Source organism: Gracilinanus agilis, chromosome 4 (assembly GCF_016433145.1).
Source record: "Gracilinanus agilis isolate LMUSP501 chromosome 4, AgileGrace, whole genome shotgun sequence".
Lineage (NCBI taxonomy): Eukaryota > Metazoa > Chordata > Mammalia > Didelphimorphia > Didelphidae > Gracilinanus > Gracilinanus agilis.
This window is the reverse complement of record NC_058133.1, coordinates 83207507-83232548: the sequence shown is the minus strand read 5'-3', so window position 1 is coordinate 83232548 and position 25042 is coordinate 83207507. Positions and strand designations below refer to the sequence as shown.

At 34.5% G+C, this 25042-nt stretch overlaps 1 pseudogene; it reads left to right on the top strand.

Annotated features, from left to right (window-relative positions):
- The window catches only part of LOC123245924, a 12760-nt pseudogene extending 5991 nt beyond the window's left edge, over positions 1-6769 (top strand).
- Positions 6770-25042: the final 18273 nt, after the last annotated feature.

Below are 25042 nucleotides of genomic sequence, written 5' to 3'. Positions count from 1 at the left end.
TGCAGTATTCTTCTCACCCTCCCCTCACCCCAGTCATTACTCAGAATTTGTATACTATGACAACCATTCAGAAAACACAGGGTGTGGAGCAATTTTACATGCTTTACATGCTCTAGAAATAGGCTTTACACTTAAACCATACCATGGGAGCAGCATAGCAATAAGGCCAAAAGGCAAGCCGTCTTCCCCTTTAAGTAAAGGCAAGATGAGGATGATCCAAATGGCAGGAATTTTCCATTCCATCACCTACACACTAGGTATTAATGTAAATTTCCTGTGATATGATTACTAGACACTTTTAAAAGACATTATATGGCAATAAAATTTACTCTTGCATCCTGAGTGGGTCCTGAAATATCCTCAAGATTATGTAAGCTTCAAAGACAGTTCGTGATTATTTACCCTTTCATCCTCTATCTATATTATTATTGTTATTATAGTTATTATCTTCTTATCCTTTTGACAGGGTTCAAATAGAAACAGTCCCAGGATAAGTTGCTACCCTTATATGGTTCTTTTATATATAATCTTCTATGTACCATTGCACAAGTAAATAAAACAAATAGTAGATTATTATTTTTTTTATTAGCTCATTCTCACCTATTTTCAACGGAGTCCAGATCTTTTTAAATGGTCCCAAGGCAAGTATCTATCTTACTATTATTCTGTTATGTTTAGTGTTCTGTGGATTAATGCACAGGTGGATAAAACTTTGTAATTTAATAAACTTGTATTTTGTATATATAAAGTTGCATTTGTTGAATAAAAGCATTAAACTGTAATCATACCCTCCATATTCTTGCTGAAAGGTTCCTAAGTTTAATTCTAGGAGCCTATCAGACAATGTAGATAATTGGAAGCTCACTTTGTTCTCATGTTATTTTGATATCTTCTGCTATCTCTCTCTATATTGAAGAGGATGAGTAATTTTGTATGGTAACATCTATCAACAATGTCATTCTTGAGTTTTTATGGATCAGTCTTGTATCTGGATGATTTTGAGCAACAATTTAGCAAATGTTTAAGTCCAATTTGATAAAATTTGTTGATTGAGCTCTTTGGGATATTTTGAAATTTGTGTCTGTAATGTGGAAATCTAGCATCTGACAGGTCCATAGAAGAGATTAAGCCTCTAATGAACAACTTGTGCTATCATCCTTTCTTGCTAGTTATCCAGTAGGCATTAACTTTTACAGATTGCAGCAATGTCTTGTAGTTTCAAACATTTCCTTGTGTTTTTTACATTTATCGATGAGTGCTTAAGACTCTTAAAAGATATCACTTCTATAGTTTCTGGTAGTAATGACTGAGTCCTTAATTGCCATTATAAAAGCTTCTATTTCCACAAAAAAATCCACAGGACTCCATCATGGATTCCATTCTTCTTTGTTTATGATTTGTTAACATAAATTTATGTGGTTGCTACTCATGGGGACCACTGACTTCTTTCTTGGATATTGAACACTTCATGGGTTCTTTCCAGAATCAACTACTTTTTGTCATATTCAGTAAATTCAGTTGTTGACAGTCTCTTAGATAAAGCTAAGTCAGTTTGTTTTAGAGTATTTCTACAGATTTTGGATCCATCTATCATGTGTTCTAAAAATCTTTAATTACCTTAGAGTTATGGACTCTATATTTCATTATTATTGCATAGACTTTTGTTAGGATCCTTTCCAAATTTTTTCGGATCTATTTTACAGTTCCAAAGGTGGATATCAAGACTGACATTGTGTAGTTATTTATTGTTTTAAACATGCTATTCCCGTTTAACTTTGATCTGAGAATGCTGGTATCTCTTAATTAAATATATATAGCTTTAGCCTTCTCCTTGATGTTTTATGCTAAAGTATTCACAGATATTGTCTTCATTCATGGGATCTCTAGATTCCACTTCAAAGTCTGCTTCTGTCCATCTTGGGCATACATTGAGAATTTTTGCTAACCAAGTTCAAATGATATTTTGCTACCATAGGAGAGAAATTCAATGGGATAATAATTGCATGCCACAAAAAATCTATGTAAGTAATACTATAATATCCATCTTGGACTATAAAATATTTTACTCACAAAGAAGTTGTGAGCTTGGAAGCCTTTTCCCTGTTGATAGCATGATGAATTCTAATAAGCATTTTGATAAACTGAGAAGTAGAACTATTCTAGGATTTCAGAAATTCTTAAACAAGGTCACAAAGAGTCAGACATGATTGAAACAACTGAACAAAAACAATAGCAGTACCTGTGACTTGGTCATCAGTAGAAATTAGAGATACTTTTATATCACATTATCCTTGTTTCAAATATCTCAAAATATTATTTACTCTCAAGACTAGAAAGAAATGTAGATGTCTGAATCACCAATTTAAGATCATATAACTTCATATTATGGTAGCTAAAAGATGATTAGGCAACAAATAGGATATCTAGGATATCCTTTTGGGACATGAGGCATGGTGTAAGCCTGTATTACAATATTCTACATCTATTTGGGAATTTATTTTACAGGACAGCCGGCCAGCTATGTCACACAAGTACATACAATGTAATAGCAGATTTAATAACTATAGTAATTTTGAAGTAATGTTGAAAGCAATTTCTAGGAAGACACAGGAAGCCATATAATTCTATCTATAACAATAGTTGGATTCCAGGAAGAACGTTATTCTTGGTCTATTTCTGTAATCAGAATGTCTATTAGAGTATAAAATTTTTATTTTAAAATATTTAAAAGCCATAAAAGGTGTTAACATTTTAAATAAATTTTTTAATCTGCCTTGTTTTATTTACTTGTCATACAAGGTTCTTAAACTTTTTAAATATTTTACTCAAATAATATACAAATTACTTATTTCTAGGCATATTTATCAAACAAATCACTTTAAACCTTTGAAAAATTGTTTCAAAAATGTCAATTAAATAAAATATTTTATTTTGGACTTATTTTCTATTTTTACATATTCAATTTTAAGTGAAGCTGTCAAAGAAATCATGATGAAAACTATATACAAACATATACACATCTGTATCTCACACATTTATTTTTATGTATGATTTCACTTCAACTAATAAAAATCAGAGGACATAAAAGACAAAGGATTTTTTCTGGGAAAAAATGATCGTGAAAGGAAGTAAAAAAACAACATTGTGATTGTGAAAGGAAACAAAAAAAATCAAAGTTCAACTCATATTTATATATCCTAAAAATACATCCAACGATTCAAGTTCATTTTGTACCAAAAAATTCAACTGCCATTTCACAAAAACTATTTCTAGAAATAAATAGATATTTAATAAGTGTCTACTCTGTGCTAGGCACTATGATAAATGCTTTATAAATATTAATTCACATGATCCTCACAACACACCTGTGAGATAGGTGTTATTACTAAGACACCCCTTTTATAAGTTGAGGACACTGAAAAAAAACAGAAGCTAAGTGACTTGCCTAGGAGCTTACAACTAGCAAATATCTGAGGCTAAATTTGAACTCAGTTCTCCCTGACAAAGCCAGCACTCTATCTACTCTTCAAAAAAACCTTTATAGGAAGCATCTCATAAACTTGATTATCAGATTGTCAATAGAAAGGAGTCTCACACTACTGGAAAGACTTTAGTAAAGCTGTGTACACTGGAAATAATCAAATTTCTCTGTGGTTTGGAAGAGGAGAAAAAAAGTAACTCCATTGTACTTTCTAAAAGAGCTGACATTTGGTTTAATATTTTGAAGATCACTGAAAAATTAACAGGTTCAATCTTCCCTGTGCAAGTAGATGAAACTACAGATATCTCCCAAGTTAGTCTTGTTTTTGTTTAATATGTATATGTTGACAATGACCCCCTTTATAACCTAGAGGGCACCAATATTTTGGAAATGATGAAGTTTTGTTTGTTTGTTTGTTGCCAAAAACAAACAAACAAACAAACAAACAAACAAACACCCAACCACTTTGAATGGAAAGAAAAGTTTCATACTCTTTGGCACATTTGGAGCTCCTCTGATGTATGGTACTGGTCTTGCTATATTAGTGGAAAACGAAGTGTCTCCTGTCGTTGTCACCCTTTGTTTTTTACAAAGTCCTGTTTTAACAAAAACGACTCTCCCAATGACCCTGAAAAAAGTCTTATTATCAATAATAAAAGTCATCAACTTTATCAGACTGGATCAATGAATCAGTTATTTTAAATTATTTTATCAGGAAATGGGAGCAGAATGTTGAGCAATTCTCTATCACAGAGAAGTTTGATGACTTTCAAAAGGACAATTTTGAAGCACTTGTGCAAACTTAGGACTGAAGTTTCACTTTTTCAAAAAGAGTTTGAAAGAAAGGATCTTATACATTGACTGGCTTACCTAGCAGAATTTTTAACCATATGAATGAATTAAATATTTAAATTCATGGTCCTAACATTTCTGTCATGGATACCCCTAAAAATTTTTTAGTTGTTTTGACTAAGTTGCCAAAATGGAAGATGAGAATAGAGGCTGACTTCCTAGCAAATGTTCAAATGCTGGAAGAAATTCTTTACCAAGAAGAAGATGAGATACAATTTGTTTCTATCAATTTCTTTGAAAAAGAAATCTCTTCAGGACTATTTTAAAAGTTATCTATCTTTAGGGCATTAAAGTTGGGCAACAAATTATGGTATAAACTCTTTTGAGGGTTTTAACCTAACCAAAGATAAATTCATTCATCTTAGAACAGAAAACCTATTGCAAGTAGAATTTACTCAAAAATCCACAGAGAAATCTGTTGTTCTTTTTTAGATGCCAGTATTCTCCTTGTAAATAAAGCTATAAAAGCTTTCATTCTATTTGCAGTAACTGATCTTTGTTTATTGGGTTTTGTAACCTTCGAAATAAAAAATTGATTAGATACTCATGATGATACGTATGTCACCTTGTCAAGGACTACCTCACAGTTTTGTGTTCTTATTCCAGCTAAGCATCAACTGCTTTTGTGTTATGTTTTTTTAAATTAACTTTTTTAGACTTTTACCTTCCATCTTAGAATCAATATTGTGTATTGATTCCGAGGCAGAAGAGCAATAAGGGCTAGGCAATGGGGTGACTTGCCCAAAGTCACACATCTAGTAAGTGTCTAAGGCTCTATTTGAACCAGGACCAACTGTCTTCAAGCCTGGGTCCCTATCCACTGAGCCATCTAGCTGCCCACTTTGATTAACTTTTTAACTAAATTTTAAATAATTTATCTGGTCATTTTATTTACTACTGAAGAAACACATGTGTATTACACATACATTATAATTTTATATTTTGAAGATCATATTTCAATGTAATTATTTCCTTTGTAATCTTATGTATTTTATTCAATTACACTTCACTAGACTTGTAAAGGGGTTCATGCCACAAACAAGACTGATAATTCATTTTAGAGTTATTATTATATAGAGTATTTCTTAATATATGTTGTAGCCTGAGTACATCTACCATGAACCTCACTGGGTTGTCATGAGTCAAATGAAATGAGATGCATTACAGTACTTTGAAGACCTTAAAGTGCTTTATAAATGTTATAATTGATGTTAAAACAATTTTGTGATTTCTCAACAGAAGTCTAGCCTACTGTTCTTCCTGTTCAACTCTCGCTCAACTTCATTGTCCAAAGGTATATTCTGTCCCAAATATATATACTCTTGGACAAGTGCTACAAGATTTCTACTAAAATGCATGATAAAGTTTAGGTAATAGACATCATTTAGTCACACAATCTTAAATCTGGATCATCTACTAGCAGTGATTAATCTGGACTTTATAAATTTATTTTTTAATTCTTTTGATAGCTATAACTCAATATATTTCATTTCCTTTGTAATCTCATTTATTTTGTTTTATCCATTTTAAAGTATTATTCTGTCACTTCCTACACCAAAAGGATAACCCCAAGTTTCCTCATTCAGAAAGAAAATCTCTCCTTTTGGTCCAAGCTGTAGCAAGGGTCTGTTCAGATAGCAAAGTGTTCCCCAGCTTTCAAACCCTCTTACACCAGCTTTCTATTTCTGATTCCACCACAGGCCATCTCTTTTGCCAAGGACTTCTTGGATGGTGGCATCGCTGCCACTATTTCCAAGACCTCGGTAGCCCCCATCGAGAGAGTCAAGCTACTATTGCAGGTGTATCATCAAGTAGACAAATTGCTGCAGATAAACAGTACAAAGGCATTATGAATTGTATAGTTGGAATTCCAAAGGAAGGAGGGATGCTTTCCTTCTGGCAGGGTAACTTGGCAAATGTCATCAGATATTTCCCCACCCGGGTCCTTAATTTCGCCTTTAAGGATAAGTATAAGCCTGTGTTTGGGGCAGGAGTGGACAAGCACACACAATTTTGGAGGTATTTTGCTGGTAATCTTGCCTGGGAGATTGCCTTGTGAAAATCACCAAGTCTGATGGAATTCCAGGTTTATGTCAAGGTTTCAATGTCTCAGGGCAAGGTATTATTATCTATAGAGCAGCTTACTTTGGAATCTATGATACAGCAAAATGTATGCTTCCAGATCCTAAGAACACTCCTTTTGTGATAAGTTGCATGATTACACAAACCGTGACTGCTGTAGCAGGTGTGGTTTCCTATCCCTTTGATACAGTAAGGCTCCCAGGGCAAAAGAGCTGCTATCATGTACAATTGACTGCTGGAGGAAGATTGCTAAAGATGAGGGTGACAAAGCTTTCTTCAAGGATGCCTGGTCCAGTGTTCTTAGAGGCATGGGTAGTACTTGTCCTGTATGATGAATTGAAGAAAGTAATCTAAGTACATCCTACCTAAAAATGGAAACAGTGAATATAGATCATGTAGAATACTTAATCATACTTAACATTTTGGACCACTGACCTTCAAGAAATTCCTGTAGTCTTTTTATCCAGATCAGATCATGTTTGTAGAAGGGCCAGGAAAAGCTCTTGGAAAAGAGCTTTTTTATTGTGATCCATTATTCACACAATGGAACTGATGATGATTCAGAATATTGATGTTATGGGTTTTGGGGAAAATAACAGTTACTGTGGGTCCAAGGAGGCTGATCAACTTGGACCATATAGTTTAATGCTATTTTGTAAGACAATAAATTTGTGTTTAAGTATTTATTTAAAGAAAAAAATTATGTCTTCCATTTGAATTCAAGCACTATATATACTATTTTGCACAGCTGACTATTTGGCAGTTATGATGATCTGTGTTGGGCATTCTGCTGTAAAACAATAAATATATAGAACACTCTAATACTCCTGATGTAGCAACAGGATTATCAAACATGGTTTGTCTGTGGTGAGTGTTTTGGGGCTATGATTGAATGCTACAGCTACTGAATTTTTTTTATTAATCATGGTTTACAAATTAGCTACTGAATTCAGTAGGTATACTAGGTCATATGTTAAGATTTTTAAAAATAGGTTGTTCTTATGACCTGCCTAATAGCTTAAATACAAAGAAGTGATTTTAAAGTGAAAATAATTAGTTGAATGGAAGAAATTTTACCTTTCTGACTCCTGCTACACTAGAGTTGTACAGCTGCTTTTATGCTACAGTTCAAAAATAAAATTTGACCATGATCTTTTATAGTAAAAGACACTTAAAATCATAGAAGTGAAACAATAACACAGTAAAAAATGGCTGAATCAGAACTGGGGTTCAAATCTAGTACTTTCAACATACTACAGAAGATCTCTACTTATATGAATACAAGTATAACCTTTGCTACACATTTGAGTATTATCTAATAGTGACATTTCTGCAGTGGGCTGATAAAATAAAAATTTAGTAGCTGATTGTGGGAAAAGTTGACATGAGTGGCATAGAAAAAAATGGTCTTATAATTGTTCTTTGTTTTCAGATAGATACTGTTATTTAATTCAGTAAAAATAATTTTCTAGTGAAAGAAAGAAAGGAGGAAGGGAGGGAGGGAAGGAAGGAAGGAAGGAAGGAAGGAAGGAAGGAAGGAAGGAAGGAAGGAAGGAAGGAAGCAAGGAAGGAAGGAAGGAAGCAAGGAAGCAAGGAAGCAAGGAAGGAAGCAAGGAAGAAAAAGGAAGGAAGGAAGAAAGAAAGAAAAAAGAAAGAACAAAAGAAAGCTGAGAAAGAAGACAGATGCTATCCTGTTTATTTTACAAAAGCAATGGCATTATGAAGAACTTGTATGTAACTTGAATGAATATTAATAGCCCCTGAGACTGTAAATTTAAAAAATGGGGAAGTAGTTGCTAAGTGAGGGTGGTAATGAACGTGAAAGCAGTCATGAGCAAGGAATATAGCAACTCCTCCTCCTAAGCCTGTGAGATAGGACTTAGAGAGGGTACCGAGAAGAGTGATGTCTTCCAAGAAAGCCAGATTTCTGGGAACAATAGAAAATGGAAGCAGTATAAGAAGAAGGAAATGTGAGTGAAAGGAAGTTTGTTAACTAGAAGGAAAGCACAGTTTTAAAAAGAAGTAGGATTAGACCTGAGAAGGTGCAGAGATGAACTGGTTAGAGAAGAGAATTCTGGCATAGGTTAACAAGGTGAGATAAGGGAGAGATAGGAAAAGATTACCTGATTGTGGGAGCAGCCATGGGGAGAAAAGGCAAAGCCTGTAATCTCTACCCTTTTCCTGACTTCTATAACTATAAAATCATTCCCAGGCCTTGGACTTAATCTATTTTCCATTCATTTCTACAGAAAAATAATCTATCATTATCTTAAGGCACTCAGGGACAGCAGTCCCCAGGTAATAATGAAGATTATTTCCTTCCAGTATTGCCCACTGATAGCAAAGCTATAGCTACCTGGCCCTAATTACAATTCTATGTAAAAGTGACCAACTTGGGGGTACCTTGGTGGCTCCATGGTATGAAAGTCAGACCTAGAGATGTCTTCAGATCTAACATCAGACGCTTCCTACGTGTGTGACCCTGAGCAAGTCACCTAACCCCCATTGCCCAGCCCTTACCACTCTTCTGCCTTGGAACCAATATGAAGTATTGATTCAGGGATGGAAGGTAAGGGTTTAAAAGACAAAAGATTAGCCAATTCATGAAACGTAAAATGGAATGCTCACAATATTTTTAATTCACAAGATCTCATGCAGTGAAGTGTTTGTTATCTGATGGGGCCAGATACTTCTGATCTTATGCCAGGGGATGCATCCTTCAATTCCAAATGCTAGGAGTGTGAGACACATGGAACGAAAATTAACTAAAGAATTGTGATCATTGGGTTTGGTATTGATCTCTGGATAATATGGTGTTCCCTCACATTCCGGGAATCCATTCTGATAACTATTGAATAGTAGAGCCCCTCCAAGTGATTTTCTGAGGCATGTTGTGACTGTGGAAAGACTGTTGGGAGTAAGAAGACTTAGATTCATATTCCACCTCTGTTAATTTATTACCAAATCAACAATCTGTAGGGGCCTCAGCTTCTTCATCATGAAGGAATTACTAGATGCTCTCCAGTCTTAAATATAATATTTGATTAAATTATGTGAGACTTCAAAAAAAGATATGTATCACCAGCAACCATTTCTCCCATATAACACAATCCTGCTTATTGTTGGTATATTTTTGAGATAAATATACATATATTACTGGAATGATATTCATGATGGTATGCCAGTTGATTGCGTTATAATAACATTATTACATATTCAGACATATAAAAATAAACTTTACAGCTTCTTACATCTTTAAAAAACTAAATATACAATGACCTCCTTTTGCTACAAACTCATATTTTAAAATTTTAACATTGAACTCACAAAATGTTGACATGTTCATAAGAGCATATCTTTATCTCTTTGAATATTAAACATACCTGAGGATCCGTCCCTTTTCTCAATTCTTTAGAAAGGAAGAAAATAAGAATTTCTAAAATTACTTCTATTTGCCAGGTATAGGGCTAATATTTACCAATATTGTCACATTTTATTTTCATAACAATCTTGTTAGGTAGGTATTATTAGGATTTCCATTTTGTAGCTGAGAAAACTGAGGCAGACAAAGGTTAGAAGACTTATTCAGTGTTACACAACTAGTACATGGGGCCAGATTTGAACTCAGGTCTTTCTGACTTCAGACCTAGTGCTCTATCCTCTAAGAAACCTCCTTACCCCTTTATTTTTCCTCTCATCCCATCCTCCTTCCAATCCTTTCTAATTCCATTGAGGACAAGTCACATTGCTATCTATCTATCTATCTATCTATCTATCTATCTATCCATCCATCCATCCATCCATCTCTCTATCTCGTAATTAAACAGTCAAATTCCTTCCTTCCCAAGCTGACTTGCTTCGATACTAGCATTTTTTTGTATCCCCAAATAGTCAATTATGGAAATACCTATTCAGTTATTTGTAATCAAGGGCCAATTTCTAAATTTGCACACTCAGAAGTGATATGTCGAGTCAAGTTCTATGACTCATGAATGTGATGGGGATTCCACTTCCCTGCAGCCAAGATACTATATTCCATAAGCTTAATCACCGTGTCTTTTCATTGAGCCCAATTATTCTTTAAAAAAAAAACCACAAAATACTATTCCATAACTTCCAAATAAACAATTTAAATAATCTTTCAGTACTTAAGCAATGGTCATTAAAGGTAGTCTCCTCTCTTCACTCAATTGTTCACTACAGCCACACGTTTGGCCATAAACTTTGACTATTTCCTCATAAATCAGTCTTTTAAAAATTGGTGGAAACAACTTGATACTCACTAATATCATTTCCACTATATCCTTCAGAAAGAAGATGCCATTAGGAAGTTTTGTTTACTCTCCCCAGAATTTTATGGCAACAGATTTCCTTTATTTCTTAAGCCCTTTTTCTGCTTTTCCATCAGGTCCCTCCAGGTTAACATTCCCTGCATTTTCTCTCAGTGTGTCTCGGTTGCCAATTATATTCATGTGCTTGTTTCCAAAATATTGCTCGTTGTGACTTGCAGGGCCCTGAGTCTGGCACGGTGGTTCATTACATTAAATTATACTTTAAAATGCAACATTTGCCTTTCCTGTAGGCATGAGTTTACAGTGCCCTGCCCTTCCGACCCATTTAATAGAGTTTGGGAGGGCTGGGTAATAGCAGGGCGCATATTTATTTTCTTATGATTATTGCTGCAACTGTACAGCTGGCTTGTTTTAATACTCTTTAAGAGGGATTTTATTATACATAGACAGGTATATTGATAGGAATAGATGAATGAATCTATAGAGAGATAAATTAAGTAAAAAATAGATGAATGTATACATAAATAAATAATGAATAAAGACATCACTTGCTCTAAGAAAATTCCTTTCAAGTCACAAGAGAACCTGTAACCTGCCACATTAGATGATTTGATGCCTAGAAACAGAGTGAAAACTAAACAAAGACTTCAAACACAACTTCTTTTGTTAATTTCATCAGTAACTTCAACAAAGAACATGAATCTACGCTCCATTTGGTACTTGCTCTTCTGCTGCCACAAGGAGGGGTCTAGACTTTCTTGGGAGTGGTTCAAAGAAGGGATTCCCAGAAAAGAAAAGCTACCTGAAATCACTGTTGGGTAGATCACACACCAATTTTTTTGTTGTTGTTTAAACCCTTACCTTCCATCTTACAATTGATACTCATTATTGCTTCCAAGGCAGAAGAGCAATAAAGAGTACACGGGTGGGTTTAAGTGATTTGCCCAGAGTCACACTGCTTAAGGAGTATCTGAGGCCATATTTGAACTATGGACCTCCTCTCTCCAGGTCTGGTTTTCTATCCACTGAACCACCTAGCTGCCCCACCAGTTCCCTTTTAAAAGAAGTTGTCTAAACTAATAGGCATTCTCAACCATTTTTGTGTCATGGGCCTGACTAGCAATCTGATGAAGCCCAGGAACCCCCTTCTCAGAATAGTGTTTTAAAATTCATAAAGATAAAAGACATAGGATTTCAAAGCAAATCAATTATATTAAAATCGGGCAGTGGGAGTTCATATACACAAGATTAATTAGCAGAAAGAACATAGGACTTAAAAGTTAGGAAAAGAAAGGATATCTGGTTTTGCCATTCCTTAGTTGGGTGACTTTAGACAAAGTTCACCTTTCTGAAGTAGAATTTCATCATATGTAAAATAAGGACAACAATGGAACGATCTTAGGAGGCGATCATGGAGTTCTCATGAGAGAATGTGTATAATAATCGTCAAAAGTAATGTCCCTCCTAATCATGATTCGAAACAAATACATTACTGTTTTTGTAAAATCTTATGTTAAATTAGCGTTGCTTGATGGTTTTGTACGTACTTGTTCTTGATTCTGGAATTTCCTTTGCAGAAGCACACATGAGATACTTCTTCAAATGTGATACTTCTAAAAGTTCATCAGCATTATTTATTGAGTGTCTACGGTGTGCAGAATTCTTTTCTCAACTTCAATACTGAGTCAATGTACACTCGTCCATGACAATAAAGAGGACTGGTGTGATGACAACTTGGGAATGCCGAGTCAATAAACACAATAACTCCTTGACTGCCCTTCCCTTATGAGTAGTAAATACTTTTCCCTACAATGGATTCCTGGAAATTGCATCATGAGCAAACAGAATTTTTCCAAAGAAATAATGTTATATATATATATATATATACATATATATATGTATATACCTTACTAGGGAAGGAGACAACATCAAATAAATCATAACCATGACCAACAATTTGTCATTGTAAATGAAGCTACAAAAATTGTACAGGAAGGATGACAGGAAGAGCTCTTACAATCCCAAGAAGTTGCCTGAGTCACACAATAAATTAAATGGCTTACCCAGTATTACCTAGTGTAAAGAAATATAATGACAACCATCAGGTCAAGAATGATAGGCAGTTACCTGCTTAGAATGCAAAATGAGCTGAGGTGGCGTGAGCTTGGTACGAGCTTGGCGTGAGCCTGGCATGAACCAGGGCAGTTGAAATTTGCCTATAAAAGGAACAGACCTGAACCCATCTGGGTCTCAGTTTGGATATAAATGGTCTCAGTTCGGAAATATATGGTCTCAGTTTGGAGATATATGGGCAAGGGTAGAGAAGGGCTTAGACATAGCTTATACTCTCTTTACTCAGAAACCAACTCTAGCTTACAGACTGATTTAACTGTATCCCATCAACCACAGTTCTCTGATTTATTATCAACAAGAATATCTGCAAAGAAATCTATCATCAGCAGGGTCTAACCTTGATTTAGGGCTGGGCCAATCAGACCTAGCCAGGCTGTCAGCCAACCAAGATCCTTAATCAATAATAATCGGTTGAAGATTCAACAACGAGCTATTCAACTTAGATTTACTTAGGAATCCCAATTCCTCCTTTCCATATTTACCCAGTTCTCCTTTTCCCCTAAACTCTTCAACAATTAAACCATCTTGTAAGAAGCCACTTGCCTGTAAATTCTCAAAGTTCCAGTGGGAGGCTTTAGTTGGATGAGTCTTGTGGCAGCCAGGAAAGGGGTTTTACTTTCAATAGTCCTTCAACCATCAGTTAAGATTAAATCTGCAATCAGAACAAGTCAATTAATTAATTAGGTTTGATAGACCAAACATCCAGATCTATAATGTATAAGCTAAGGAATATAACCACCTTCATCAACTCACTAGGGCTTCAGTTAGGACAAGGGTCAGCTGTGTTCCCCAAACAGCTGATTCCTTAGTTCAAGCTGTTAGCCCTGGTTGCTACTTTTTTATTTTGGGATTGGAGGAAAAAGATTCCACATATTCTCTTATAGTAGCAACTGTATTTGGGTTGACCTTTTGGGATCACTACTATAACTAGGTGTCCCATTTGGATCATTCAATACTCCCCAATTAATTCCTTCTCAACTCCCGAGATTTACATAACACTAGTTAGTAAGTTTTGAGAGACAGAATTTGAATCTAGGTCTCCTTGACTCCATGTTCAGCATTTTATCCATGTATCAAAACAAATATAAGACTCTGTTTCTAATGATTCTAGTAGTCCTTAGGTCCTATAAAATGAGGACATGTTTAATAAATATTTTATTATATAAAGAGTCTCTTTCATCTTTTCCCACTTTTTTACTTACTAGGGATAATAGCAGTACCACTGGTTATTTTGAGGATAAAATGAGATAATATTTAAGTGCTTATCATAGTGCTTTACACATAGTAGGTACTTAATAAATGTTTCCTTTCTTCTTTCTTTCATTCATTTGTTCGTTTATTCCTTCCTTGGAATATTGATCCTTCTGCATAAGAAATTTCCCAGTTTCTCTCCCCTTATTAGCATTCTCTCCCTTATTAAATTACTCTGTATTTACTTACTGCTCCTACTAAAATACAAGCTTGTTGAACTCAGAAAATATTTTGTTTTGTCCTTTTTATCTTCAATATAACATAACAGTGTTTGCCATAAAGTAGGTAGTCTCCATCTAGTTCAGAAGCTCATTCTACTTGCTTAGAATTTGTAATATCTTTCTATCAGGTCTTCCTAATGCTAGTCCTTTTCCAATCAATTCTTCACAAAACTGGCAAAAGAATCAGAAATAGCTTCCTCATCAGAGGTGAACATGCATATGCGTGTGTGGACATGCACACACACGCAAACACAAGCACAAACACACATGCACTGCAATACACACATGTAATTAAAAGTGTAGCCAATTGTTTTCAAATCCCAGAATCCATGGAACAGTGCAATGATTACTGGGTATTTTCAAAATGATGAAGACATAAATGTTAATTGAATTGAATTGAATAAGAAGACTTCAATTGAATTAGAAGTCAATGCTAGATAATATCTAAATAGCATTGAATGAGTAGAGAGGTCACATAGAATCAGGAATTGTCTGTAGACTTCAGAGGGTTTCATTCTAAAGTTTTCAATGGAAACCTGATTTTCTGATCTGTAGCTCAAGATTTTTTCTTTATGACTTTATAAAACACAGAAAGAACTAATATGCCAGCATCTGGAATATTGGATCTCCTTCATATTAAATTTTTTAAAATAGTAACTTGAAGTTCTTTCTTGTCTTCTAGATTCTGTTCCTCCTTGAGCCTGGAGGGAAAGGTGTATATCTCACAAAGCAGATAAATTAGTCAAGGTTGAATATAGACCCAAATCTCTTTCTTTTCTTTTCCCTATTTTTGAAATATTCAAAGAGAGCACATGGCATAATGATTACAATGTAAGGTTTAGACCCAAAAAATCTGGATTCAAATCTCACCTCCGACACTTACTAGCCAAGTTCTTTATCCTTTGTGAGCCTCACACAATTCCCTAGGATATATTTACTAAATCACATATTAGATTGAGCTTCGGTGAAGGTGATTTTCTACACTATGAAAGTACAAATTCTTTCTGTATATTGCAATCAAGTTCTACTAAGCAAAAGGGTAAAATCAATGTTGACTGTCTCTAGTTTGCTTCCTTTGTACTAGGCTTATTTTCTGGATGAATCATTTCTGTTAAAATCAAAGTTTTTTGTTTTGTTTCCTTTTTTTTTTGCTAATTTCACAATAAAAGACATTTTTGTGAAAGAGCATCTATTACCAGCATGGGTGTCACTTAGGACTTCAAATCCAGAAGCCTTTCAGGTCAAGCTAAAAGCAAGAAATTCCTTCCCTTCCTTGTTATTCTTGTGAGGTTGAAGAAAAGTTGGCTTTCGGCTTCAGAGACTTGCGATAAGGCAAAATCCCAGAGAGAAATATTCTCCTTGGATTCTCCCTTACATTTTGAGATGGACACAGAGATACACCTCTAGGCTATGCTTTGATACCATCAGGTTGTATCTAAGGTATCTACTCGCCCCTATACTATGTGTGTTTGGGAAACAAACCCCAGGTCAAATAATAAACATCCCCCACTCCTGCCTAACCTCATTCCTCATCTTCATTCCTGGTCACCAAGCCCCTGTTGTAAAAAGCCCAGAACACATCTCCAATAGGAGGCAATGTCAATCCCTACACACTGTCCTCCAAGTCAAATTCAACATGACTTCTAACTTAATAAAATTTTTTTTAATTTCTAAGCTAAGTTATGGAGTCTTGCATTCTTGCAAAGGGTACCTGTCCCAAACCTAGGGGTTCACCTCAAGCCCCCCACAATATTTCCACTAATAAAAATGTAGGTATATTGCTAAACTCTCTACTTCAGTTTCTTCTACCTCTTAAAGATGAATAATACTACCAAGGTCCTATTAATTTTGAATAAGTGCTATAAAAAGGCATCATCCAAAACCGCAAATCTACCAGCGATTTCCAAAGTTTGTTTTGTTAAGGTTCAGATGCACCTCACCCAAACCCAATACATTTAGATGTGTCCTTGAAAAAAATTATGGTGAATTTCATAAGTTTTATTAGTAACTTAGAATTATACTTTTAACACTTTAAATTTTTAATATAGTTTATATACACTAAAGTATAATAATTTAATGTTATTTCTTCTATTAACAGTTATTGGAGGAGCAAATTAAGTTCCTCACCTTCTTTCCTCACCTTCTCCTGACTCACCTCCCTTTGCCCCACAAAAGCCCAATGCCATTATACTGGGCACTGGTTGCCCCACAGTCCTTCATTATATTCCCCCCCAGACATGCCTTTCAAGCAAGGGGATAAGTATAAGAATCCTAGGAGTAAGAGCACTCTCCAGACTACCTGTTCTGCTTCCATCAAGACCTCAGTCATCACGTAGGGCAACAAATCCTGTGGAGAAGGAGCCAATCATTCTCACCAACAGCCAAAGAACTGCTACTCACAGGGAAAGCAGATCAGCCTAGCTGAAGAAGTGGGGTCCCCTGAGGGAGATACAGAAAGTTGTATGGATCAGACAAGTCAAATCACTACCACCACCACCATATATCACCACATTACTACAAACCTTGATGAAGACAGTCACTGAAATAGCAATGCTTTCAGTGAATACCAATAGCCATCATCCTGGTAGCAACTCTGTAAAGATTTTGAACTGGCATTTTGCAAAATGTGAAGTGCTACTTAAATATTGTCACTGTTGTTAATCATTCAATGATGCCAAGGACTTTGGTGACAAGAGCTTTCTTTTCTGTGTCTTTAGCAGCTATGATTGCAGCACCAATAGTCTGGATTCAACTATATCAAATCATGCCTTCTGAAACATATAATAATACGCTCTTCTGCTGGAGAATCTTGCCTCCTTTGACTTTTGTTACATCGTTCCTCAGTTCCCTTTTTATCTATTTGGATGATCCTTCTCATTTTCCTTTGCTTGATCCTTATCCATATATACTACCTCCTAAGTATGTCCACCAAGATTCCATACAGAATCTTTTACTCCTTTGTGCCTGATCTCATCAGTTCTCATGGATTGAGATATCTATATGCTAATAAAATACATCTACCCTTGGATGTATTACTTTCTCTCCCAAAATCCAATGTTTGCATCATTCCAGGAATATTGCAGTCTCCTAAATCGGATCCATGATTATTCAGAAGATTTCAGTCTAACCATATAAACTGGAAAAATCAAACGAATCCAGGACCATCACTGCTTAATGATCGTTTTTACCTGGATGTCCTATAGACAACATAAACTCAACATGTCCAAAACAGAAGAAAGCATCTTTCCTCTTCAACTTACCCATCCTCCAAAATTCCCTATTTCTGTCAAAGGTACAACTATCTTTGAAGTGACACACACACACACACACACACACACACACACAAACACACGTAATCAGTTTCCAAATCAATAAGCATTTATTAAGCATTTAGTATGTCCTAGTCACTGTGCTAAACATTGGGATAAAAAATCTATTTGATCATACATCTATAACTTCTCTCAGCTTATCACCTCTTACTTAGAATTTGTAATAGCCTTCTAATAGGTCTTCCTGCTGCCAGTCCTTTTCTCTGCAACCTGTTCTCCACAAAACTGCCAAAAGAATCCTCCTGAGATATGATTTCCTTATCAGCAACTGAACATGTATACATATATATATATATATATACATATACACCGCAATGCAATTATAAGTGTAGATGGTTGCCTTAAAATTCTTAAATCAATGGAACAGTTTTATGTTAACTGGATTTTTTCAAAATGATAAAGACGTGAATTTGAGTTTGTGTCATTGATCAGTCATTAGTCAAATTCTCTGTTTTCAGAATTACAAAGAAAATAACAAAGAAATGAATATTCTACAGAAAATATGGGCCAGTTGCATGGCAACAGTGGAGGATAATATAATCCATTATGGTCCATTCAGTATGGAAAGAATGGATAGAAATTCTCCACTACATTGGGCTTGAACTTATAGAAGGCCATGGTTGTGAGTGACTCAAGGTGGGCAAGCATGAATGGGTTCTGATCTGCTTTTTGGGAAGAAATATTGATGAAATAGATTAAAAAATAAAACATCAGCAGAAGAGGACTACTAGTTTTTGATGCACTTAGAGGAGATCTGAACCAACTCCTCAGTGATTCTATTTTTATTTATCATAGGAAACCCCTAGCACTTTTCTGAAATATCTATGTAGTCCAAAAGTTGTGTCCCAAACCCCAGACAGAGTGAAAATGTAATATATGGTTTCATGTTTTGGGCAGAGGAGGAGACAATAGATGCTATCTAATCTAAAACATCCATTTTACAAATGAAGAAATGGTGCCCCAGAAAAGTGAAATTATTTGCCCAAGGTCACACAGGAAGTAAATGAGAGAAACAGGATTTTAACCCAGGTCCATATTGAGGGCAACGAAAGTTAGTTCAGATTATTTTCCAAAAATTGGAATTGCTCTGAAAATACTTAGCAAAAATCAAGGAATTTTTTGGATTCATGAGCTTTCTGATACCATTTTAAGGAAACTCTCACATTTATAAGAACCAACTAGGAACAGCAAATGTTTCTCAAAATAGCCTTGCTACCTAGGTGTGAGAGCTCTGGATAACATAAATGAAAAGTCAAACAAAGCCCACATTCTTGGCTTTGCTTCTTACTAGTGAAGACAGTGTAGGAATTAATGGACAGTGGGCATTTTTCATCCAAATGGGCATGACCTCAAGATGAAAGAACTCTATTCCTAGATCATCTGATAAGTCAAAGAGAGAACACAGAACAAAGCCTTATATGAAGGCAACATTAGGAAAACACAGTCATTCCTGCAAATGGATAAAATATGAGATTAGATGATTATCTTTAGGTTTCACTATGAGAAGAAATGTTAATCAATACATTTATCACTATAGCAAGCATTTAAAGCATTTTTAAAATCTTCAAGATATCACAACTAAAAGTAGATCTCTGGTTATTTCTTTTTTCTACTATTTTATATCTTTCTAAGTAATCTTCCAAAGTAGATTTTTAAGAATTGTGGTTCAGTAAAGAAGGTGTTCAACTTGGAGTCATAGAATCTGAGATCTAGGCTTTACCGTTTGCTACCTGTATGGCATAGAGGCAAGTAGTTTAATCTTTCTGTTTTTCAGTTTCCTCATCTATAAAATAAGGGGATTAGCACAGATCATCTCTAAAGTCCTTTCCAATCTTATCATATCATCCTAAGAAAAGCCCAAATCATGACAGAGTTCTTAAGCTTTACAGCATTTTTAAAGAACTGGTTGGTATGTGTAATCAAAATTATCTATTTCATCTTTTGTAGTATTCCCTATATTTTATTTGGTCATATATTCTTCCTTTTTCCATAAGTCTGACAAGCAAACTTTTCCATGTTCCTCTAATTTAATTATGGTGTCACCCTTTATTTCTAGATCTAAGTATCCATTTTTATTTTATCCTCGTATATGGTGTGAGATGTTGATCCATGACTAGTCTCTGCCAACAGTTTTTATCCAATAGTGAGCTCTTTCCTCCAAAGCTTGGATCTTTCAATTTATCAAACTCTAAGTTGCTATGAAAATTAACTGCCATGTGTTGATTACCTAATCTATTCCTTTGATCCACCATTCTATTTTTTTAGCCAGCACCAGATTATTTTGATGATTACGGCTTTATAGTATAATTTGAGATCTGATATGCCCAGGCCTCTTTCCTTTATTTCTTTTCATTAATTCTCTTGATATTCTTGGGCTTTTGTTCTTCCAGCTGAATTTTGTTGTTATTTTTTCTAGTTGTATAAAATAATTTTGGGGTAGTTGATTGGAATGGTACTTAATAGATAAATTATTTTAGGTAGGATTGTCACTTTCATTATAGTAGCTCAGTCTATCCATGAGTAATTAATTTTTTCCAATTTTTTCAATTTTATTTTTTATTTACTGACCATTTGTGTGAAGAATGTTTTATAATTGTGTCCATATGGTTTCTAGGTTGCTTTGGTAGGTGAACTGCCAGGTATTTTATATTGTCTAGAGTTATTTCGAATGGAATTTCCTTTTCTTTCTCTTGATGTTGGATGGTTTAGGTGGGGGGAGGTGGGGCAGGGGAGGAGAATACTAAAGCAGAAACTGAGGTATTCTTCTTTATCTCAAAAAAATTCATTCTCTGGGACTTGACCAAAAGCTTTCACCACTAAGTTGCTATCATATCCTATTGTATTCTATCATCCTAAGTAAAGGTTAAAACATTATAGGGTTCTGAAGCTTTACAGAACTGTAAAGTCCTAAAGTTGGATAATATCTTTTAAAAAGTATGTTAAAATACAATTTCATATTATCATCATGGGAAAAGTGATAGGTTTAATACTTGAATCCCTGATTCCAAAATAGCTTCTTTATTTTATATAAGAACCACATGAAATTTAGGCACCTTTCCTGAGTCTAATATTCCTTTATGAAAAAGGGGGTTGTCCTTATGGTTATATTTTAGTGAGCCAAATTTCTTCCTCTAGTCCCAGTTAAAATTATATGTTCACTAAATTATTATTATAGTAGCTAATGTGTTTATAGCACTTTAATGTTTGAAAAGCACCTAAATATCATCTCATTTGGTTGTCACAACTCTGTGAACCAGTGTTGTCATCCCAAGTATCTCATCAGGATCATACTGTAACCATGGCTAAGGCAGGACTTGAACTTAGATCTTCTTGGCTCCAGGCCTAGCATTCTATCCACTGTGCCTCCTGGTTGCCTGTTTGAAAGAAACATTCTTGGTATAAAAAGTTTAATAAGTACAAATGACAGAAAAAGTTAAGATTTTTAAAAGTCTGAGACCAGGAAGCTAACTGCAATATAATATTTATAGCCATCATTCTCCAAAGCAGTGTCATTCTCTCCAACTATAAATATTATTTCTATTTGGATATTTGCCATTGCATAGCCAGTTATTCATTCCTAGGCTCTCAAGTTTATCAATCTATCCTCCAGATGTTGATATTGCTAATAGCAATGAAAATGCCTCTAAAAGCATTTGATCACTGAATTCATGACTGAGGGGCTTGGGTTATCTACCTAAAGATAGATAGAGAAAGGGAGGGAGAAGAAGGGAAAGAGGAAGGAGGAAGAAAAGGGAGAGACAGAGAGACATAGAGAGAGAGAAAGAGAGAAAAAGAGATGAACAAATGGATAGATAGATAGATAGATAGATAGATAGATAGATAGACAGACAGATAGACAGATAAACAGACAGACAGATAAACAAAGGAAACAGCATGTTTGATCTTGGTTGTCTGCCATAGTTCTCATGTACAAAAATTTAAGGATGGTTATGTAGTAGAAAGAGCATAAGATTTGGACCCAGAGGACTCAGGCATGATTTGAACTAAATGTTCTCTGAGATCCCTTCCAATTCTCAAATTCTAAGATCCTATGGCCCAAGTTCAAAACCCATTTCAGGTACTTATTGCCTATGTGACCTTGAGTTAATTACTTAACTTCCATGGGTCTTGGTTTCTTCATCTGTAAAATTAAGGAGTCTAATTAGGTCTAATTATGTTAGATAACTTCTAAGCTCTCATCCAGTTCTAAATCAAAAATATGTTAAACTAGAGACAAACAAGTCAGCAGCATTATATGTTATGATTTTTACTAGGAAAAAAGGAAACATAGTACATTGTACTCAGGGGTTCTAAAACAGTAAATTTCATTCTATAAATATTGTGTAAAAATGAAATAATACTTGGGGTAAAAGATGAAATAAGGTAGAGTCATTGTCCTTTATGAGTCTATGGTCTAATAGAGCCGTAGAAGATGTTTTCACAAATAAAAGACATAACAGAAAGATAAAAAGTATAACAGAAATATTATATTTGGAGCCAAATGGCCTTGTCTTGATTCTGGCTCTTTTTACTACTTTTTTTTATTAGAGTCTCATAGATATAGCGTTGCAAGTAAGCTTAGAGATCGTCAAGTAGCTCACATAGGAGTGTGTGAAAAGCAGTTTGAGGTACATATTTCTCAGTATAAAATGAGGGAGTTGAAAAAAAAGGAAAATTATAACTAAGACAAATATGTACTACTATTAGATCATGCAATGGAAAATTCATTTCTAGCTAAGAGGATTATGGAAAACTTTGTGAAAAAGAAGATGTTTGAACTGAGTTTTGAAAAAGGAATAGATTGTTCATAAGTAGAGGTGGTCAGAAAAACATTCTGATTTTGACTTGGTAGACTAGACACCAAACTTGTAGTCAGTGCTATGATTCAATTCTGCTATGCCCAGTTAGAGAGTTTTCCTGTCAGCAAGAAAGGTTGGACATCTGGCAAAGTCATCTCCTCCTTAGCTCAACAATTATAGTCTTATTGAACCTTCCTCATCTTCTCATGATACATACTTAGCAATGATCTCAAAACTCAATGGCAAGTGAAAGTAGCTCCATTCCACGAATAAATAGTTGAGCTCTCTTTGCAATAGCATTAAGTCAATGAAGAACAGATTCATAATTCAATGTCTTGATTTGACTAGTTAAGAATCTCCAATATGGTTTCATTTATAAAATAATAGAATGTGACAATGGCACTTAGGCTAATGTGCTAGAGAGCTTTATTGTTTATTTCACTTGAATTCAAATCTGAAATTTAGTGTCATGTGCAAATTGATTCTCAGTTATACACAATGGATTTTTTATTCCCATATGCTTAAATAAATCACCGTAATTTATGCAAATAGAAATAATTTAGTATCCTTTGTGTTAATGTTTATGCTTTATTTCTCTTATTTCTAATAATAATATTTCTAGAACTGTGTCAAATAATATTCAGAAGAGGAAGAATCATTACTTTTCCCATACATTTATAGCCAAAACTTCAGTGTTTCTCCTCTGTATGAAATTGTAGCTTGTGGTTATATATTTATATTTTTAATCATATTCAAACATGATCCTTAATGCCTGTGCTTTAAGTGAAGAGGCATCTTAAGTGAATGTTGCATTTTATTGAAGATTTTTCTGTAACCATTGTATAATCAGTTTGTTTTTCATGTTTTCTGTTTTTAAATATAATTAAGTTAATTTTCCCCAATATTGAGCCATTTCTGTACCTGTTATGAATCCAACTTGATCATAGTGAATAACTTTTTAAATATGTTGCTGAAATCTTTTTTCTAAGGTCTTATTTAAAATTTTTGAATCAATATTCATATTACTATTGGTCTTTAGTTCTCTTTCTCTTATCCCTTCCTGGTTTAAATTTTGGAAGCCTATTTGTCTAAAAAAATGGAGTTTTCAAGTTTGATTACTGCCTTTCATTTTTAACCCTAGAAATACTTCCTTTATAACCTACTATTCCCATCCTTTACCCTATTGAACTCTCCTTTTAAAAGGGGAAAAAATTATAAGCAAAATCAACCACAATCAGAATGGTGACTTATAACACATCCTATATTCTACATCTGTAGAACCTCACTTTTATACTGAGAGGAGAGAAGTACGTTTCTCCAAAAAAAAAGTTAGTTATTACAATCTAGGTTCAACTGAACTTTAATTTTGCTTTTTTATATTATTGTAATCATTATGTATATATTGCTTCCAAGTCTGCTTCCTTTACTCTGAATGAGTTGACATGTCATCTCATATTTCTCTAAGTTTTTCATAATCATTTCTTAGGATTTAAAAATATTCAGTTCTTATTGATATGAGTTAACAGTGGTAAATAATCTGTGCACCTGGGTTCTGTTCCCTCCCATATCCTGTTTGTCATGCTTTCAAGGTTGCTTTGGGTATTTTGAAGTCTTTTCTTAGCCTTATAAAACTCTTATCAAAGGGGATAAACTCATTATATCCCAGGTATTCCTCCCTTTCTTTAGGCTTAGCAACTAGAAGGAATGACACAGAAAAAAACACAGAGAATGAGTTTATAATTCTTTTTTCTGCTAACTAGAAAAAGCACAGGATCTAAAAGCACCATTTATCACTGCCAACCAATATCAATACGCCACAATTTGTTCACCCGACTTTGGTTATGGTTTGCATTTACAAAGAAAAAAAAGCTACTCCAAACATTTTGGTATACATAATGCCTTTCTTCCTGCTATGACTTGTTCTTGATAAATCAATCCATAAACAAGTATTTTTTAAGTACTTACTATGTGCCAGACAGAAGGTGCCAGAGACATCAAAACGTAAATGAAATAATCCTTTCCTTCAAGGAACTCAAAAACTCTAGGGGCACAAAAACATCAACATATAAGTAGTTGAAACATAAATATAATATGCAAATGTATATTTGCATAAAATCAAACCTGAATAATTTTAAGGAAGCAAACTAATAACTAAGAGATTAGGAAACACCTAATGTGGAGGTGACATATTAGCTGCGCTTTGAAAGAAAACCGAAACATTTCTAAGAGGGAGAAATGAGGAAGCAATGTATTTCAAATTTAAAAATGGACAAAGGAAAACATGGGAAATGGCATTTCATAAATGAAGAACAGAAAGGTCAGTTTAGATGAACTAAAAATAAGTGTCCAAATGGAATTAATGTGCAAAAAACCTGGCATGGTGTCTAGAGCTAGGTTGTAAAGTACATTGAATGCCAAAGAAATGGGTCTGCATTTTATCCTAGAGGTGATAACTAGTCAATGAGAAAAGATAGATTTTGCTTTTAGAAGTTTGGTAGTGAAGAGAAAGACAAATTAGGATATTAGCCTGAGCAGATGGTAAGAGTAAATGGAAAAAATATATTAATAGTAGTGGATACATGCATGTGATTAGAGAATAAAT